Source organism: Tachypleus tridentatus, unplaced genomic scaffold (assembly GCF_004210375.1).
Source record: "Tachypleus tridentatus isolate NWPU-2018 unplaced genomic scaffold, ASM421037v1 Hic_cluster_1, whole genome shotgun sequence".
NCBI classification, from domain to species: domain Eukaryota; kingdom Metazoa; phylum Arthropoda; class Merostomata; order Xiphosura; family Limulidae; genus Tachypleus; species Tachypleus tridentatus.
This window is the reverse complement of record NW_027467777.1, coordinates 34823586-34844332: the sequence shown is the minus strand read 5'-3', so window position 1 is coordinate 34844332 and position 20747 is coordinate 34823586. Positions and strand designations below refer to the sequence as shown.

General features: G+C 35.5%; 5 non-coding genes across 5 annotated transcripts; all 5 read right to left on the bottom strand.

The window, feature by feature from the left end:
* Nucleotides 1–3253: 3253 nt before the first annotated feature.
* On the bottom strand, nt 3254–3369 carry LOC143242083 (U5 spliceosomal RNA). Its single transcript, XR_013022414.1, has one exon. It is a non-coding gene; the product is annotated as a U5 spliceosomal RNA (small nuclear RNA).
* Nucleotides 3370–7522: 4153 nt separating this feature from the next.
* Nucleotides 7523–7639, bottom strand: LOC143242092 (U5 spliceosomal RNA). Its single transcript, XR_013022423.1, has one exon. It is a non-coding gene; the product is annotated as a U5 spliceosomal RNA (small nuclear RNA).
* Nucleotides 7640–11794: 4155 nt separating this feature from the next.
* LOC143242093 (U5 spliceosomal RNA) lies at nt 11795–11910 on the bottom strand. The gene has a single exon (XR_013022424.1). It is a non-coding gene; the product is annotated as a U5 spliceosomal RNA (small nuclear RNA).
* A 4156-nt stretch (nt 11911–16066) lies between these two features.
* LOC143242082 (U5 spliceosomal RNA) lies at nt 16067–16182 on the bottom strand. The gene has a single exon (XR_013022413.1). It is a non-coding gene; the product is annotated as a U5 spliceosomal RNA (small nuclear RNA).
* A 4163-nt stretch (nt 16183–20345) lies between these two features.
* On the bottom strand, nt 20346–20463 carry LOC143242090 (U5 spliceosomal RNA). Its single transcript, XR_013022421.1, has one exon. It is a non-coding gene; the product is annotated as a U5 spliceosomal RNA (small nuclear RNA).
* Nucleotides 20464–20747: the final 284 nt, after the last annotated feature.

The following is a 20747-nucleotide window of genomic DNA, read 5'->3' as shown; positions in this document are numbered from 1 at the left end:
ATGTTTACGTTTTAGTGATTCAAAAAGTCCACTTTAACTTTGTAATGTCTTGAGTGTTACCTAACTTAAATATCGATCAATGAGTTCTCAACATATTTGCTTAAAAATATTGGTAGTTTTAATATTAAATTATTTTAAGTTAATTGACTGTTTTGCTTAAATTTCTAACTCCTATACGAAATACGTTTTTTTTTCTTGTTTTCTTTTAAATCCATTGTTTAGCATCAAGTGTTACTATTCGAGTAATTGTTACTTTTTAAAATACATTTACCGGGTCAATCTAATGCTGAATCAGACACGCCCATTTGTACAGTTAGTTGCCTGTGCTTATAGTTTACTGCATTTAAGCCTGAAGAAGGTTGTGGTACTTGAACAAACGGTATCCATAATGGGGCTTGAAGCTTTTCTATAAAATGTTGATCCTGATTAGGCGTTTTAAATACCGCTTTGATAGGCACGACAAAGTGATTGGCTTTATAGCATAAGATACTGTTACTAAACTTTACATTTGAACACAATAATAAATCAATATGCAATGGTTAAAGCGAGGTGATATGCATACTAAAGAAATAAACAGCGGGATAAAATACTGAGGACAATAAAAGAACAGTTATATGGCGACAAAGCTGTTTAACTGTAACTATTGACTTCACACACACAATTACGGCAGGTGTTTAGGTATAAGATTAATATTTCTTGCAAAACATTAATCCCCTGCAGTGCTCGAAGACTAAACAGTCCTCCTTCAACCCCACACATTCAGAAAATAACTAAGTGAATGGATAATAAGGATAGACAGATTGATGGGTGTGATTTGATTCGTGTAAATGCTAGTCTGGTAGGCGTGGCAGGCAACAAAGCGAAGGCAAAGCAAGAAAAGGGACGAGGAGAGACGACGAGATGCAGGTCGGATAAATCATGAACAATACACAAACGGGCCAATTCAGGGATCAAAGTGCCCGAGCAGGGATGTACAGATCATCCGACTTACGTTTGGCTTTATGAACCATTTCCGATCAAACATCACTCTAACCTTACTCGCCTCAAGCACACGCATAACGAGAACATGCTATACAACACTGGTGACCAGTGTGCACGAGTTCAATGAATAAATATTTCAAAGTTAAGTTTGTATAATTAAATTCCATATTCATATTTACAAGGAGGTTGTTCATTTTTTGGATTATTTATTACTTATCTGTATACATACGAGTCGCATCATGTATTAAAAATTTGGTAAAATTAAAGTATGATTATGTCTTTCGAAGAAAATGGTGGGAAAAGCTTTGCTTCTAACATGTTACGCAACTATTACTCGTCTGTTTCGTGTAGAGAAAGAAATGGCTGTAAGCGCTAATTACAAAGAAATCCATGGTACTCGCGTTGTTCTAGGTAGAAATAAAAGGCTTGATAAAATGACTGAACGGGTTTCGACGTTGAATTAAGAAAAAATTAAAACATTTAAAGTGATTTAAACTTTTATCTTTAAAACCATAAGACATACTACTGAAGATGTTAAAATTGTAACCAAGATAAACTTTTGAAATTAACAGTAATATTAAAAGTAAAATACTGTGAAACTGAAAGGTCAAGAACGTAACGTTTTCCAAAATTGTTATCGTAACTTTGAAACAAGATGGACATAAATAGCAAGCATTAATTTATTAAATGCATACGCTGTTATTGAAGGGTTAAAAGGGTGAACATTTTAAATTTGATATATGTACAAGAAGTTTAATGGTAAGTGCTCAATTGTTTCACTCATCCATCACAAAATTAACAATTATGTTTGAGAACATTCACATAAGTAATGTTTATGCAAATTAAAAGTAGTTTTGCTAAATGACAGATCCGATCATGATATTAGCCTAAAACGCGATTAAAATGTAAGTACAAGAAAAAAGTACTGAATAAAACATTATTGACTGATAAGTTGTATTAAATAAATATTTGTTTTCACCCAACAATTGGTTTGTTTATTACAGGACAGATAAAACTTTCGGCGCCTGTCCTGTGAAAGTCGGTTTTCGCGGGGCACTCGCGTTTCCCCACATCCAAATCTCAGACATTGGATCTTTAGATCCCAGCCAAAGTCAACACTATTGCCCAGTCCTGAATCGAGTCGTTTCACGTTGGTGTCTGCTTGTCGGGCTCTGGCCTGGCTCACTTCTTCAGTGCCGTCTTTGTTTCGCTTTCCCCTTTCTCACCTGTTAATTTTATAATGCCCCATCGCACTGCACCTTAAAGAAGTAAAAATTACACAAGGCGAAATTTCAAGCACAGTTAAATAATTTTTCACGTGAGGGGCCGAAGATGAACCACAACGTTCCTGATCACTTCTGTTGGGGAGAGAATTCTTGAGACTTCTCCCTCTCTCTCCAAACTGAAACCCTGCCAAGTTCGTTTGCGTTTTGGTTTGTTTGTTTTTGAATTTCGAACAAAGCTACACGATGGCTATCTGCGCCAGCTGTCCCTAATTTAACAGTGTAAGACTAGAGGGAAGGCAATTAGTCATCACCACCCACCGCCAACTCTTTTACCAACGAATACTGGTATTGACCGTAACTTTATAACAACCTCACGGCTGAAAGGGCAAGCATGTTTGGTATGACGGGGATTAGAACCCACGCTCCTCGGATTGCGAATCGAGTGCTTTAACCATCTGGTCATGCCGGGTCTTATGCTGGTTTAATTTTGATTCTAGTTGATGTATAAGTAGGGCTTATTTGATTTTACGTTTGTTTCCCTACTTAGTAGCTGGGAGTTTTCTATGGTTATGTTGCGTTTATTTGATTTACACTGGTTCGAAAACGTGTGAAGGTGTTTTTGTTGTTGTACTTTGAATCTAGTGTCCATTTTTCTGCTTGTTTCTCGAATATAGAAGTCGTGGCAGTTGTCGCATTACAAGATGAAAACAGACCCAGTACTCGTTTCCTCTTATTCAAGTATTTCTGTCTCACTAATGCTGGGCCCTTTTATTTTTGCGTTATCGTCTTTAATATTTCGGAAAATTACATGAGAAAATGATATTTATAAAACACGATTACAATATTTATATTAATTCCAGATTTGTTGAAGTTTGCATAATCGTAGTATGAAAACAGTTATAATGCGAAATATATGTTCAGTATTAAAACGTTTTTCCAAAACACAATATTTCATCGAGAACTAAAACATCATAGCAACAACTCGCGCTAAAATTCATGCACCACTAAAGTCGCTTTCTCAACTCTATTTTTATTCATAGATTGTTGTCTCACCGACGTGAGACTTCAAAAATTGCCTATAGGCTCATTGTAATGTTCCCCTCCACGGTAATCTTTAGTAAAAGGCGAAAGATTAATACGAAATGAAGGGAAACCTGAGCATTAAAGCAATTTCTCTCAAACGCCTCTACTTATACAAACACTTTCGAAACGATTTCGTCGGTGTTACAGGAATTAGACGTCGTTATATGGAATTCACCTTCATACATCTTAAAATATGATACAACTTTTGTATCATACAATTTAATTACATTGTTTTTGTTTTTAAAGAGAATGTCAACTGTGTTGTAAAAAACGTACGAAACTTCTCGAAGTGATAACAATCCCGATAGTGGACAAGTTCATCCTTACCGTCTGAAAAGGGGGGGGACGATGCATTTTTAGATGAGAACATTAAAACTGTGGTTCAGAGTGAGACTAATATCTTCTGATATCTTGTTACACGCATCTGATGTTTCAGGTATTTGTGCTGAATTAAAGGACCAAAATAACCTTTAAAGACAAGCGTAAAACACTAGATATAATAGGGGGTAAACCACATTTTACTTTTAAATCTGATCACTAAACTACTTGTTTAACTATCATAATAACTGAATAATTTCTCAAACATCTGGAAATTTACTTTCGAACTTTATGATAATCAGAAACATCAATAACCAAACACTGTATGAAACGTATTTATTTGCTTTCGTGTGCCCGTGAAACGGCGTTACTTTGAACAACATCCAAATTTCTCAAAGTCTAATTACATTTAACACTACCTGAAATTGAAGTTTCTCCGGAAAGGCGTGATCGTTGTTTGACATCGTTTGGTGTGAAAAACATTTGGGCCGAACAAACAACAAAGTCTGCCGTACACTCAAATTTTATAAAAGCAATACAGAAACATAAGTCTCTTTGAACGCTGTTTTCGGTAAATCATTAATTTTAGTAGTTTGGTGGTACTACTTTTGCTCGTGGTGCGTTATTCTCCGTAGTTCACGTGACATGAAAGTACTTCAACCTATGTTTACGTTTTAGTGATTCAAAAGTCCACTTTAACTTTGTAATGTCTTGAGTGTTACCTAACTTAAATATCGATCAATGAGTTCTCAACATATTTGCTTAAAAAATATTGGTAGTTTTAATATTAAATTATTTTAAGTTAATTGACTGTTTTGCTTAAATTTCTAACTCCTATACGAAATACGTTTTTTTTTCTTGTTTTCTTTTAAATCCATTGTTTAGCATCAAGTGTTACTATTCGAGTAATTGTTACTTTTAAAATACATTTACCGGGTCAATCTAATGCTGAATCAGACACGCCCATTTGTACAGTTAGTTGCCTGTGCTTATAGTTTACTGCATTTAAGCCTGAAGAAGGTTGTGGTACTTGAACAAACGGTATCCATAATGGGGCTTGAAGCTTTTCTATAAAATGTTGATCCTGATTAGGCGTTTTAAATACCGCTTTGATAGGCACGACAAAGTGATTGGCTTTATAGCATAAGATACTGTTACTAAACTTTACATTTGAACACAATAATAAATCAATATGCAATGGTTAAAGCGAGGTGATATGCATACTAAAGAAATAAACAGCGGGATAAAATACTGAGGACAATAAAAGAACAGTTATATGGCGACAAAGCTGTTTAACTGTAACTATTGACTTCACACACACAATTACGGCAGGTGTTTAGGTATAAGATTAATATTTCTTGCAAAACATTAATCCCCTGCAGTGCTCGAAGACTAAACAGTCCTCCTTCAACCCCACACATTCAGAAAATAACTAAGTGAATGGATAATAAGGATAGACAGATTGATGGGTGTGATTTGATTCGTGTAAATGCTAGTCTGGTAGGCGTGGCAGGCAACAAAGCGAAGGCAAAGCAAGAAAAGGGACGAGGAGAGACGACGAGATGCAGGTCGGATAAATCATGAACAATACACAAACGGGCCAATTCAGGGATCAAAGTGCCCGAGCAGGGATGTACAGATCATCCGACTTACGTTTGGCTTTATGAACCATTTCCGATCAAACATCACTCTAACCTTACTCGCCTCAAGCACACGCATAACGAGAACATGCTATACAACACTGGTGACCAGTGTGCACGAGTTCAATGAATAAATATTTCAAAGTTAAGTTTGTATAATTAAATTCCATATTCATATTTACAAGGAGGTTGTTCATTTTTTGGATTATTTATTACTTATCTGTATACATACGAGTCGCATCATGTATTAAAAATTTGGTAAAATTAAAGTATGATTATGTCTTTCGAAGAAAATGGTGGGAAAAGCTTTGCTTCTAACATGTTACGCAACTATTACTCGTCTGTTTCGTGTAGAGAAAGAAATGGCTGTAAGCGCTAATTACAAAGAAATCCATGGTACTCGCGTTGTTCTAGGTAGAAATAAAAGGCTTGATAAAATGACTGAACGGGTTTCGACGTTGAATTAAGAAAAAATTAAAACATTTAAAGTGATTTAAACTTTTATCTTTAAAACCATAAGACATACTACTGAAGATGTTAAAATTGTAACCAAGATAAACTTTTGAAATTAACAGTAATATTAAAAGTAAAATACTGTGAAACTGAAAGGTCAAGAACGTAACGTTTTCCAAAATTGTTATCGTAACTTTGAAACAAGATGGACATAAATAGCAAGCATTAATTTATTAAATGCATACGCTGTTATTGAAGGGTTAAAAGGGTGAACATTTTAAATTTGATATATGTACAAGAAGTTTAATGGTAAGTGCTCAATTGTTTCACTCATCCATCACAAAATTAACAATTATGTTTGAGAACATTCACATAAGTAATGTTTATGCAAATTAAAAGTAGTTTTGCTAAATGACAGATCCGATCATGATATTAGCCTAAAACGCGATTAAAATGTAAGTACAAGAAAAAAGTACTGAATAAAAACATTATTGACTGATAAGTTGTATTAAATAAATATTTGTTTTCACCCAACAATTGGTTTGTTTATTACAGGACAGATAAAACTTTCGGCGCCTGTCCTGTGAAAGTCGGTTTCGCGGGGCACTCGCGTTTCCCCACATCCAAATCTCAGACATTGGATCTTTAGATCCCAGCCAAAGTCAACACTATTGCCCAGTCCTGAATCGAGTCGTTTCACGTTGGTGTCTGCTTGTCGGGCTCTGGCCTGGCTCACTTCTTCAGTGCCGTCTTTGTTTCGCTTTCCCCTTTCTCACCTGTTAATTTTATAATGCCCCATCGCACTGCACCTTAAAGAAGTAAAATTACACAAGGCGAAATTTCAAGCACAGTTAAATAATTTTTCACGTGAGGGGCCGAAGATGAACCACAACGTTCCTGATCACTTCTGTTGGGGAGAGAATTCTTGAGACTTCTCCCTCTCTCTCCAAACTGAAACCCTGCCAAGTTCGTTTGCGTTTTGGTTTGTTTGTTTTTGAATTTCGAACAAAGCTACACGATGGCTATCTGCGCCAGCTGTCCCTAATTTAACAGTGTAAGACTAGAGGGAAGGCAATTAGTCATCACCACCCACCGCCAACTCTTTTACCAACGAATACTGGTATTGACCGTAACTTTATAACAACCTCACGGCTGAAAGGGCAAGCATGTTTGGTATGACGGGGATTAGAACCCACGCTCCTCGGATTGCGAATCGAGTGCTTTAACCATCTGGTCATGCCGGGTCTTATGCTGGTTTAATTTTGATTCTAGTTGATGTATAAGTAGGGCTTATTTGATTTTACGTTTGTTTCCCTACTTAGTAGCTGGGAGTTTTCTATGGTTATGTTGCGTTTATTTGATTTACACTGGTTCGAAAACGTGTGAAGGTGTTTTTGTTGTTGTACTTTGAATCTAGTGTCCATTTTTCTGCTTGTTTCTCGAATATAGAAGTCGTGGCAGTTGTCGCATTACAAGATGAAAACAGACCCAGTACTCGTTTCCTCTTATTCAAGTATTTCTGTCTCACTAATGCTGGGCCCTTTTATTTTTGCGTTATCGTCTTTAATATTTCGGAAAATTACATGAGAAAATGATATTTATAAAACACGATTACAATATTTATATTAATTCCAGATTTGTTGAAGTTTGCATAATCGTAGTATGAAAACAGTTATAATGCGAAATATATGTTCAGTATTAAAAACGTTTTTCCAAAACACAATATTTCATCGAGAACTAAAACATCATAGCAACAACTCGCGCTAAAATTCATGCACCACTAAAGTCGCTTTCTCAACTCTATTTTTATTCATAGATTGTTGTCTCACCGACGTGAGACTTCAAAAATTTGCCTATAGGCTCATTGTAATGTTCCCCTCCACGGTAATCTTTAGTAAAAGGCGAAAGATTAATACGAAATGAAGGAAACCTGAGCATTAAAGCAATTTCTCTCAAACGCCTCTACTTATACAAACACTTTCGAAACGATTTCGTCGGTGTTACAGGAATTAGACGTCGTTATATGGAATTCACCTTCATACATCTTAAAATATGATACAACTTTTGTATCATACAATTTAATTACATTGTTTTTGTTTTTAAAGAGAATGTCAACTGTGTTGTAAAAAACGTACGAAACTTCTCGAAGTGATAACAATCCCGATAGTGGACAAGTTCATCCTTACCGTCTGAAAAGGGGGGGGACGATGCATTTTTAGATGAGAACATTAAAACTGTGGTTCAGAGTGAGACTAATATCTTCTGATATCTTGTTACACGCATCTGATGTTTCAGGTATTTGTGCTGAATTAAAGGACCAAAATAACCTTTAAAGACAAGCGTAAAACACTAGATATAATAGGGGGTAAACCACATTTTACTTTTAAATCTGATCACTAAACTACTTGTTTAACTATCATAATAACTGAATAATTTCTCAAACATCTGGAAATTTACTTTCGAACTTTATGATAATCAGAAACATCAATAACCAAACACTGTATGAAACGTATTTATTTGCTTTCGTGTGCCCGTGAAACGGCGTTACTTTGAACAACATCCAAATTTCTCAAAGTCTAATTACATTTAACACTACCTGAAATTGAAGTTTCTCCGGAAAGGCGTGATCGTTGTTTGACATCGTTTGGTGTGAAAAACATTTGGGCCGAACAAACAACAAAGTCTGCCGTACACTCAAATTTTATAAAAAGCAATACAGAAACATAAGTCTCTTTGAACGCTGTTTTCGGTAAATCATTAATTTTAGTAGTTTGGTGGTACTACTTTTGCTCGTGGTGCGTTATTCTCCGTAGTTCACGTGACATGAAAGTACTTCAACCTATGTTTACGTTTTAGTGATTCAAAAGTCCACTTTAACTTTGTAATGTCTTGAGTGTTACCTAACTTAAATATCGATCAATGAGTTCTCAACATATTTGCTTAAAAATATTGGTAGTTTTAATATTAAATTATTTTAAGTTAATTGACTGTTTTGCTTAAATTTCTAACTCCTATACGAAATACGTTTTTTTTTCTTGTTTTCTTTTAAATCCATTGTTTAGCATCAAGTGTTACTATTCGAGTAATTGTTACTTTTAAAATACATTTACCGGGTCAATCTAATGCTGAATCAGACACGCCCATTTGTACAGTTAGTTGCCTGTGCTTATAGTTTACTGCATTTAAGCCTGAAGAAGGTTGTGGTACTTGAACAAACGGTATCCATAATGGGGCTTGAAGCTTTTCTATAAAATGTTGATCCTGATTAGGCGTTTTAAATACCGCTTTGATAGGCACGACAAAGTGATTGGCTTTATAGCATAAGATACTGTTACTAAACTTTACATTTGAACACAATAATAAATCAATATGCAATGGTTAAAGCGAGGTGATATGCATACTAAAGAAATAAACAGCGGGATAAAATACTGAGGACAATAAAAGAACAGTTATATGGCGACAAAGCTGTTTAACTGTAACTATTGACTTCACACACACAATTACGGCAGGTGTTTAGGTATAAGATTAATATTTCTTGCAAAACATTAATCCCCTGCAGTGCTCGAAGACTAAACAGTCCTCCTTCAACCCCACACATTCAGAAAATAACTAAGTGAATGGATAATAAGGATAGACAGATTGATGGGTGTGATTTGATTCGTGTAAATGCTAGTCTGGTAGGCGTGGCAGGCAACAAAGCGAAGGCAAAGCAAGAAAAGGGACGAGGAGAGACGACGAGATGCAGGTCGGATAAATCATGAACAATACACAAACGGGCCAATTCAGGGATCAAAGTGCCCGAGCAGGGATGTACAGATCATCCGACTTACGTTTGGCTTTATGAACCATTTCCGATCAAACATCACTCTAACCTTACTCGCCTCAAGCACACGCATAACGAGAACATGCTATACAACACTGGTGACCAGTGTGCACGAGTTCAATGAATAAATATTTCAAAGTTAAGTTTGTATAATTAAATTCCATATTCATATTTACAAGGAGGTTGTTCATTTTTTGGATTATTTATTACTTATCTGTATACATACGAGTCGCATCATGTATTAAAAATTTGGTAAAATTAAAGTATGATTATGTCTTTCGAAGAAAATGGTGGGAAAAGCTTTGCTTCTAACATGTTACGCAACTATTACTCGTCTGTTTCGTGTAGAGAAAGAAATGGCTGTAAGCGCTAATTACAAAGAAATCCATGGTACTCGCGTTGTTCTAGGTAGAAATAAAAGGCTTGATAAAATGACTGAACGGGTTTCGACGTTGAATTAAGAAAAAATTAAAACATTTAAAGTGATTTAAACTTTTATCTTTAAAACCATAAGACATACTACTGAAGATGTTAAAATTGTAACCAAGATAAACTTTTGAAATTAACAGTAATATTAAAAGTAAAATACTGTGAAACTGAAAGGTCAAGAACGTAACGTTTTCCAAAATTGTTATCGTAACTTTGAAACAAGATGGACATAAATAGCAAGCATTAATTTATTAAATGCATACGCTGTTATTGAAGGGTTAAAAGGGTGAACATTTTAAATTTGATATATGTACAAGAAGTTTAATGGTAAGTGCTCAATTGTTTCACTCATCCATCACAAAATTAACAATTATGTTTGAGAACATTCACATAAGTAATGTTTATGCAAATTAAAAGTAGTTTTGCTAAATGACAGATCCGATCATGATATTAGCCTAAAACGCGATTAAAATGTAAGTACAAGAAAAAAGTACTGAATAAAAACATTATTGACTGATAAGTTGTATTAAATAAATATTTGTTTTCACCCAACAATTGGTTTGTTTATTACAGGACAGATAAAACTTTCGGCGCCTGTCCTGTGAAAGTCGGTTTTCGCGGGCACTCGCGTTTCCCCACACATCCAAATCTCAGACATTGGATCTTTAGATCCCAGCCAAAGTCAACACTATTGCCCAGTCCTGAATCGAGTCGTTTCACGTTGGTGTCTGCTTGTCGGGCTCTGGCCTGGCTCACTTCTTCAGTGCCGTCTTTGTTTCGCTTTCCCCTTTCTCACCTGTTAATTTTATAATGCCCCATCGCACTGCACCTTAAAGAAGTAAAAATTACACAAGGCGAAATTTCAAGCACAGTTAAATAATTTTTCACGTGAGGGGCCGAAGATGAACCACAACGTTCCTGATCACTTCTGTTGGGGAGAGAATTCTTGAGACTTCTCCCTCTCTCTCCAAACTGAAACCCTGCCAAGTTCGTTTGCGTTTTGGTTTGTTTGTTTTTGAATTTCGAACAAAGCTACACGATGGCTATCTGCGCCAGCTGTCCCTAATTTAACAGTGTAAGACTAGAGGGAAGGCAATTAGTCATCACCACCCACCGCCAACTCTTTTACCAACGAATACTGGTATTGACCGTAACTTTATAACAACCTCACGGCTGAAAGGGCAAGCATGTTTGGTATGACGGGGATTAGAACCCACGCTCCTCGGATTGCGAATCGAGTGCTTTAACCATCTGGTCATGCCGGGTCTTATGCTGGTTTAATTTTGATTCTAGTTGATGTATAAGTAGGGCTTATTTGATTTTACGTTTGTTTCCCTACTTAGTAGCTGGGAGTTTTCTATGGTTATGTTGCGTTTATTTGATTTACACTGGTTCGAAAACGTGTGAAGGTGTTTTTGTTGTTGTACTTTGAATCTAGTGTCCATTTTTCTGCTTGTTTCTCGAATATAGAAGTCGTGGCAGTTGTCGCATTACAAGATGAAAACAGACCCAGTACTCGTTTCCTCTTATTCAAGTATTTCTGTCTCACTAATGCTGGGCCCTTTTATTTTTGCGTTATCGTCTTTAATATTTCGGAAAATTACATGAGAAAATGATATTTATAAAACACGATTACAATATTTATATTAATTCCAGATTTGTTGAAGTTTGCATAATCGTAGTATGAAAACAGTTATAATGCGAAATATATGTTCAGTATTAAAACGTTTTTCCAAAACACAATATTTCATCGAGAACTAAAACATCATAGCAACAACTCGCGCTAAAATTCATGCACCACTAAAGTCGCTTTCTCAACTCTATTTTTATTCATAGATTGTTGTCTCACCGACGTGAGACTTCAAAAATTTGCCTATAGGCTCATTGTAATGTTCCCTCCACGGTAATCTTTAGTAAAGGCGAAAGATTAATACGAAATGAAGGGAAACCTGAGCATTAAAGCAATTTCTCTCAAACGCCTCTACTTATACAAACACTTTCGAAACGATTTCGTCGGTGTTACAGGAATTAGACGTCGTTATATGGAATTCACCTTCATACATCTTAAAATATGATACAACTTTTGTATCATACAATTTAATTACATTGTTTTTGTTTTTAAAGAGAATGTCAACTGTGTTGTAAAAAACGTACGAAACTTCTCGAAGTGATAACAATCCCGATAGTGGACAAGTTCATCCTTACCGTCTGAAAAGGGGGGGGACGATGCATTTTTAGATGAGAACATTAAAACTGTGGTTCAGAGTGAGACTAATATCTTCTGATATCTTGTTACACGCATCTGATGTTTCAGGTATTTGTGCTGAATTAAAGGACCAAAATAACCTTTAAAGACAAGCGTAAAACACTAGATATAATAGGGGGTAAACCACATTTTACTTTTAAATCTGATCACTAAACTACTTGTTTAACTATCATAATAACTGAATAATTTCTCAAACATCTGGAAATTTACTTTCGAACTTTATGATAATCAGAAACATCAATAACCAAACACTGTATGAAACGTATTTATTTGCTTTCGTGTGCCCGTGAAACGGCGTTACTTTGAACAACATCCAAATTTCTCAAAGTCTAATTACATTTAACACTACCTGAAATTGAAGTTTCTCCGGAAAGGCGTGATCGTTGTTTGACATCGTTTGGTGTGAAAAACATTTGGGCCGAACAAACAACAAAGTCTGCCGTACACTCAAATTTTATAAAAGCAATACAGAAACATAAGTCTCTTTGAACGCTGTTTTCGGTAAATCATTAATTTTAGTAGTTTGGTGGTACTACTTTTGCTCGTGGTGCGTTATTCTCCGTAGTTCACGTGACATGAAAGTACTTCAACCTATGTTTACGTTTTAGTGATTCAAGAAGTCCACTTTAACTTTGTAATGTCTTGAGTGTTACCTAACTTAAATATCGATCAATGAGTTCTCAACATATTTGCTTAAAAAATATTGGTAGTTTTAATATTAAATTATTTTAAGTTAATTGACTGTTTTGCTTAAATTTCTAACTCCTATACGAAATACGTTTTTTTTTTCTTGTTTTCTTTTTTAAATCCATTGTTTAGCATCAAGTGTTACTATTCGAGTAATTGTTACTTTTAAAATACATTTACCGGGTCAATCTAATGCTGAATCAGACACGCCCATTTGTACAGTTAGTTGCCTGTGCTTATAGTTTACTGCATTTAAGCCTGAAGAAGGTTGTGGTACTTGAACAAACGGTATCCATAATGGGGCTTGAAGCTTTTCTATAAAATGTTGATCCTGATTAGGCGTTTTAAATACCGCTTTGATAGGCACGACAAAGTGATTGGCTTTATAGCATAAGATACTGTTACTAAACTTTACATTTGAACACAATAATAAATCAATATGCAATGGTTAAAGCGAGGTGATATGCATACTAAAGAAATAAACAGCGGGATAAAATACTGAGGACAATAAAAGAACAGTTATATGGCGACAAAGCTGTTTAACTGTAACTATTGACTTCACACACACAATTACGGCAGGTGTTTAGGTATAAGATTAATATTTCTTGCAAAACATTAATCCCCTGCAGTGCTCGAAGACTAAACAGTCCTCCTTCAACCCCACACATTCAGAAAATAACTAAGTGAATGGATAATAAGGATAGACAGATTGATGGGTGTGATTTGATTCGTGTAAATGCTAGTCTGGTAGGCGTGGCAGGCAACAAAGCGAAGGCAAAGCAAGAAAAGGGACGAGGAGAGACGACGAGATGCAGGTCGGATAAATCATGAACAATACACAAACGGGCCAATTCAGGGATCAAAGTGCCCGAGCAGGGATGTACAGATCATCCGACTTACGTTTGGCTTTATGAACCATTTCCGATCAAACATCACTCTAACCTTACTCGCCTCAAGCACACGCATAACGAGAACATGCTATACAACACTGGTGACCAGTGTGCACGAGTTCAATGAATAAATATTTCAAAGTTAAGTTTGTATAATTAAATTCCATATTCATATTTACAAGGAGGTTGTTCATTTTTGGATTATTTATTACTTATCTGTATACATACGAGTCGCATCATGTATTAAAAATTTGGTAAAATTAAAGTATGATTATGTCTTTCGAAGAAAATGGTGGGAAAAGCTTTGCTTCTAACATGTTACGCAACTATTACTCGTCTGTTTCGTGTAGAGAAAGAAATGGCTGTAAGCGCTAATTACAAAGAAATCCATGGTACTCGCGTTGTTCTAGGTAGAAATAAAAGGCTTGATAAAATGACTGAACGGGTTTCGACGTTGAATTAAGAAAAAATTAAAACATTTAAAGTGATTTAAACTTTTATCTTTAAAACCATAAGACATACTACTGAAGATGTTAAAATTGTAACCAAGATAAACTTTTGAAATTAACAGTAATATTAAAAGTAAAATACTGTGAAACTGAAAGGTCAAGAACGTAACGTTTTCCAAAATTGTTATCGTAACTTTGAAACAAGATGGACATAAATAGCAAGCATTAATTTATTAAATGCATACGCTGTTATTGAAGGGTTAAAAGGGTGAACATTTTAAATTTGATATATGTACAAGAAGTTTAATGGTAAGTGCTCAATTGTTTCACTCATCCATCACAAAATTAACAATTATGTTTGAGAACATTCACATAAGTAATGTTTATGCAAATTAAAAGTAGTTTTGCTAAATGACAGATCCGATCATGATATTAGCCTAAAACGCGATTAAAATGTAAGTACAAGAAAAAAGTACTGAATAAAAACATTATTGACTGATAAGTTGTATTAAATAAATATTTGTTTTCACCCAACAATTGGTTTGTTTATTACAGGACAGATAAAACTTTCGGCGCCTGTCCTGTGAAAGTCGGTTTTCGCGGGGCACTCGCGTTTCCCCACATCCAAATCTCAGACATTGGATCTTTAGATCCCAGCCAAAGTCAACACTATTGCCCAGTCCTGAATCGAGTCGTTTCACGTTGGTGTCTGCTTGTCGGGCTCTGGCCTGGCTCACTTCTTCAGTGCCGTCTTTGTTTCGCTTTCCCCTTTCTCACCTGTTAATTTTATAATGCCCCATCGCACTGCACCTTAAAGAAGTAAAAATTACACAAGGCGAAATTTCAAGCACAGTTAAATAATTTTTCACGTGAGGGGCCGAAGATGAACCACAACGTTCCTGATCACTTCTGTTGGGGAGAGAATTCTTGAGACTTCTCCTCTCTCTCAAACTGAAACCCTGCCAAGTTCGTTTGCGTTTTGGTTTGTTTGTTTTTGAATTTCGAACAAAGCTACACGATGGCTATCTGCGCCAGCTGTCCCTAATTTAACAGTGTAAGACTAGAGGGAAGGCAATTAGTCATCACCACCCACCGCCAACTCTTTTACCAACGAATACTGGTATTGACCGTAACTTTATAACAACCTCACGGCTGAAAGGGCAAGCATGTTTGGTATGACGGGGATTAGAACCCACGCTCCTCGGATTGCGAATCGAGTGCTTTAACCATCTGGTCATGCCGGGTCTTATGCTGGTTTAATTTTGATTCTAGTTGATGTATAAGTAGGGCTTATTTGATTTTACGTTTGTTTCCCTACTTAGTAGCTGGGAGTTTTCTATGGTTATGTTGCGTTTATTTGATTTACACTGGTTCGAAAACGTGTGAAGGTGTTTTTGTTGTTGTACTTTGAATCTAGTGTCCATTTTTCTGCTTGTTTCTCGAATATAGAAGTCGTGGCAGTTGTCGCATTACAAGATGAAAACAGACCCAGTACTCGTTTCCTCTTATTCAAGTATTTCTGTCTCACTAATGCTGGGCCCTTTTATTTTTGCGTTATCGTCTTTAATATTTCGGAAAATTACATGAGAAAATGATATTTATAAAACACGATTACAATATTTATATTAATTCCAGATTTGTTGAAGTTTGCATAATCGTAGTATGAAAACAGTTATAATGCGAAATATATGTTCAGTATTAAAACGTTTTTCCAAAACACAATATTTCATCGAGAACTAAAACATCATAGCAACAACTCGCGCTAAAATTCATGCACCACTAAAGTCGCTTTCTCAACTCTATTTTTATTCATAGATTGTTGTCTCACCGACGTGAGACTTCAAAAATTGCCTATAGGCTCATTGTAATGTTCCCCTCCACGGTAATCTTTAGTAAAAGGCGAAAGATTAATACGAAATGAAGGGAAACCTGAGCATTAAAGCAATTTCTCTCAAACGCCTCTACTTATACAAACACTTTCGAAACGATTTCGTCGGTGTTACAGGAATTAGACGTCGTTATATGGAATTCACCTTCATACATCTTAAAATATGATACAACTTTTGTATCATACAATTTAATTACATTGTTTTGTTTTAAAGAGAATGTCAACTGTGTTGTAAAAAACGTACGAAACTTCTCGAAGTGATAACAATCCCGATAGTGGACAAGTTCATCCTTACCGTCTGAAAAGGGGGGGGACGATGCATTTTTAGATGAGAACATTAAAACTGTGGTTCAGAGTGAGACTAATATCTTCTGATATCTTGTTACACGCATCTGATGTTTCAGGTATTTGTGCTGAATTAAAGGACCAAAATAACCTTTAAAGACAAGCGTAAAACACTAGATATAATAGGGGGTAAACCACATTTTACTTTTAAATCTGATCACTAAACTACTTGTTTAACTATCATAATAACTGAATAATTTCTCAAACATCTGGAAATTTACTTTCGAACTTTATGATAATCAGAAACATCAATAACCAAACACTGTATGAAACGTATTTATTTGCTTTCGTGTGCCCGTGAAACGGCGTTACTTTGAACAACATCCAAATTTCTCAAAGTCTAATTACATTTAACACTACCTGAAATTGAAGTTTCTCCGGAAAGGCGTGATCGTTGTTTGACATCGTTTGGTGTGAAAAACATTTGGGCCGAACAAACAACAAAGTCTGCCGTACACTCAAATTTTATAAAAAGCAATACAGAAACATAAGTCTCTTTGAACGCTGTTTTCGGTAAATCATTAATTTTAGTAGTTTGGTGGTACTACTTTTGCTCGTGGTGCGTTATTCTCCGTAGTTCACGTGACATGAAAGTACTTCAACCTATGTTTACGTTTTAGTGATTCAAGAAGTCCACTTTAACTTTGTAATGTCTTGAGTGTTACCTAACTTAAATATCGATCAATGAGTTCTCAACATATTTGCTTAAAAAATATTGGTAGTTTTAATATTAAATTATTTTAAGTTAATTGACTGTTTTTGCTTAAATTTCTAACTCCTATACGAAATACGTTTTTTTTTTCTTGTTTTCTTTTTAAATCCATTGTTTAGCATCAAGTGTTACTATTCGAGTAATTGTTACTTTTTAAAATACATTTACCGGGTCAATCTAATGCTGAATCAGACACGCCCATTTGTACAGTTAGTTGCCTGTGCTTATAGTTTACTGCATTTAAGCCTGAAGAAGGTTGTGGTACTTGAACAAACGGTATCCATAATGGGGCTTGAAGCTTTTCTATAAAATGTTGATCCTGATTAGGCGTTTTAAATACCGCTTTGATAGGCACGACAAAGTGATTGGCTTTATAGCATAAGATACTGTTACTAAACTTTACATTTGAACACAATAATAAATCAATATGCAATGGTTAAAGCGAGGTGATATGCATACTAAAGAAATAAACAGCGGGATAAAATACTGAGGACAATAAAAGAACAGTTATATGGCGACAAAGCTGTTTAACTGTAACTATTGACTTCACACACACAATTACGGCAGGTGTTTAGGTATAAGATTAATATTTCTTGCAAAACATTAATCCCCTGCAGTGCTCGAAGACTAAACAGTCCTCCTTCAACCCCACACATTCAGAAAATAACTAAGTGAATGGATAATAAGGATAGACAGATTGATGGGTGTGATTTGATTCGTGTAAATGCTAGTCTGGTAGGCGTGGCAGGCAACAAAGCGAAGGCAAAGCAAGAAAAGGGACGAGGAGAGACGACGAGATGCAGGTCGGATAAATCATGAACAATACACAAACGGGCCAATTCAGGGATCAAAGTGCCCGAGCAGGGATGTACAGATCATCCGACTTACGTTTGGCTTTATGAACCATTTCCGATCAAACATCACTCTAACCTTACTCGCCTCAAGCACACGCATAACGAGAACATGCTATACAACACTGGTGACCAGTGTGCACGAGTTCAATGAATAAATATTTCAAAGTTAAGTTTGTATAATTAAATTCCATATTCATATTTACAAGGAGGTTGTTCATTTTTTGGATTATTTATTACTTATCTGTATACATACGAGTCGCATCATGTATTAAAAATTTGGTAAAATTAAAGTATGATTATGTCTTTCGAAGAAAATGGTGGGAAAAGCTTTGCTTCTAACATGTTACGCAACTATTACTCGTCTGTTTCGTGTAGAGAAAGAAATGGCTGTAAGCGCTAATTACAAAGAAATCCATGGTACTCGCGTTGTTCTAGGTAGAAATAAAAGGCTTGATAAAATGACTGAACGGGTTTCGACGTTGAATTAAGAAAAAATTAAAACATTTAAAGTGATTTAAACTTTTATCTTTAAAACCATAAGACATACTACTGAAGATGTTAAAAATTGTAACCAAGATAAACTTTTGAAATTAACAGTAATATTAAAAAGTAAAATACTGTGAAACTGAAAGGTCAAGAACGTAACGTTTTCCAAAATTGTTATCGTAACTTTGAAACAAGATGGACATAAATAGCAAGCATTAATTTATTAAATGCATACGCTGTTATTGAAGGGTTAAAAAGGGTGAACATTTTAAATTTGATATATGTACAAGAAGTTTAATGGTAAGTGCTCAATTGTTTCACTCATCCATCACAAAATTAACAATTATGTTTGAGAACATTCACATAAGTAATGTTTATGCAAATTAAAAGTAGTTTTGCTAAATGACAGATCCGATCATGATATTAGCCTAAAACGCGATTAAAATGTAAGTACAAGAAAAAAGTACTGAATAAAAACATTATTGACTGATAAGTTGTATTAAATAAATATTTGTTTTCACCCAACAATTGGTTTGTTTATTACAGGACAGATAAAACTTTCGGCGCCTGTCCTGTGAAAGTCGGTTTTCGCGGGGCACTCGCGTTTCCCCACACATCCAAATCTCAGACATTGGATCTTTAGATCCCAGCCAAAGTCAACACTATTGCCCAGTCCTGAATCGAGTCGTTTCACGTTGGTGTCTGCTTGTCGGGCTCTGGCCTGGCTCACTTCTTCAGTGCCGTCTTTGTTTCGCTTTCCCCTTTCTCACCTGTTAATTTTATAATGCCCCATCGCACTGCACCTTAAAGAAGTAAAAATTACACAAGGCGAAATTTCAAGCACAGTTAAATAATTTTTCACGTGAGGGGCCGAAGATGAACCACAACGTTCCTGATCACTTCTGTTGGGAGAGAATTCTTGAGACTTCTCCCTCTCTCTCCAAACTGAAACCCTGCCAAGTTCGTTTGCGTTTTGGTTTGTTTGTTTTTGAATTTCGAACAAAGCTACACGATGGCTATCTGCGCCAGCTGTCCCTAATTTAACAGTGTAAGACTAGAGGGAAGGCAATTAGTCATCACCACCCACCGCCAACTCTTTTACCAACGAATACTGGTATTGACCGTAACTTTATAACAACCTCACGGCTGAAAGGGCAAGCATGTTTGGTATGACGAGGATTAGAACCCACGCTCCTCGGATTGCGAATCGAGTGCTTTAACCATCTGGTCATGCCGGGTCTTATGCTGGTTTAATTTTGATTCTAGTTGATGTATAAGTAGGGCTTATTTGATTTTACGTTTGTTTCCCTACTTAGTAGCTGGGAGTTTTCTATGGTTATGTTGCGTTTATTTGATTTACACTGGTTCGAAAACGTGTGAAGGTGTTTTTGTTGTTGTACTTTGAATCTAGTGTCCATTTTTCTGCTTGTTTCTCGAATATAGAAGTCGTGGCAGTTGTCGCATTACAAGATGAAAACAGACCCAGTACTCGTTTCCTCTTATTCAAGTATTTCTGTCTCACTAATGCTGGGCCCTTTTATTTTTGCGTTATCGTCTTTAATATTTCGGAAAATTACATGAGAAAATGATATTTATAAAACACGATTACAATATTTATATTAATTCCAGATTTGTTGAAGTTTGCATAATCGTAGTATGAAAACAGTTATAATGCGAAATATATGTTCAGTATTAAAAACGTTTTTCCAAAACACAATATTTCATCGAGAACTAAAACATCATAGCAACAACTCGCGCTAAAATTCATGCACCACTAAAGTCGCTTTCTCAACTCTATTTTTATTCATAGATTGTTGTCTCACCGACGTGAGACTTCAAAAAATTTGCCTATAGGCTCATTGTAATGTTCCCTCCACGGTAATCTTTAGTAAAAGGCGAAAGATTAATACGAAATGAAGGGAAACCTGAGCATTAAAGCAATTTCTCTCAAACGCCTCTACTTATACAAACACTTTCGAAACGATTTCGTCGGTGTTACAGGAATTAGACGTCGTTATATGGAATTCACCTTCATACATCTTAAAATATGATACAACTTTTGTATCATACAATTTAATTACATTGTTTTTGTTTTTAAAGAGAATGTCAACTGTGTTGTAAAAAACGTACGAAACTTCTCGAAGTGATAACAATCCCGATAGTGGACAAGTTCATCCTTACCGTCTGAAAAGGGGGGGACGATGCATTTTTAGATGA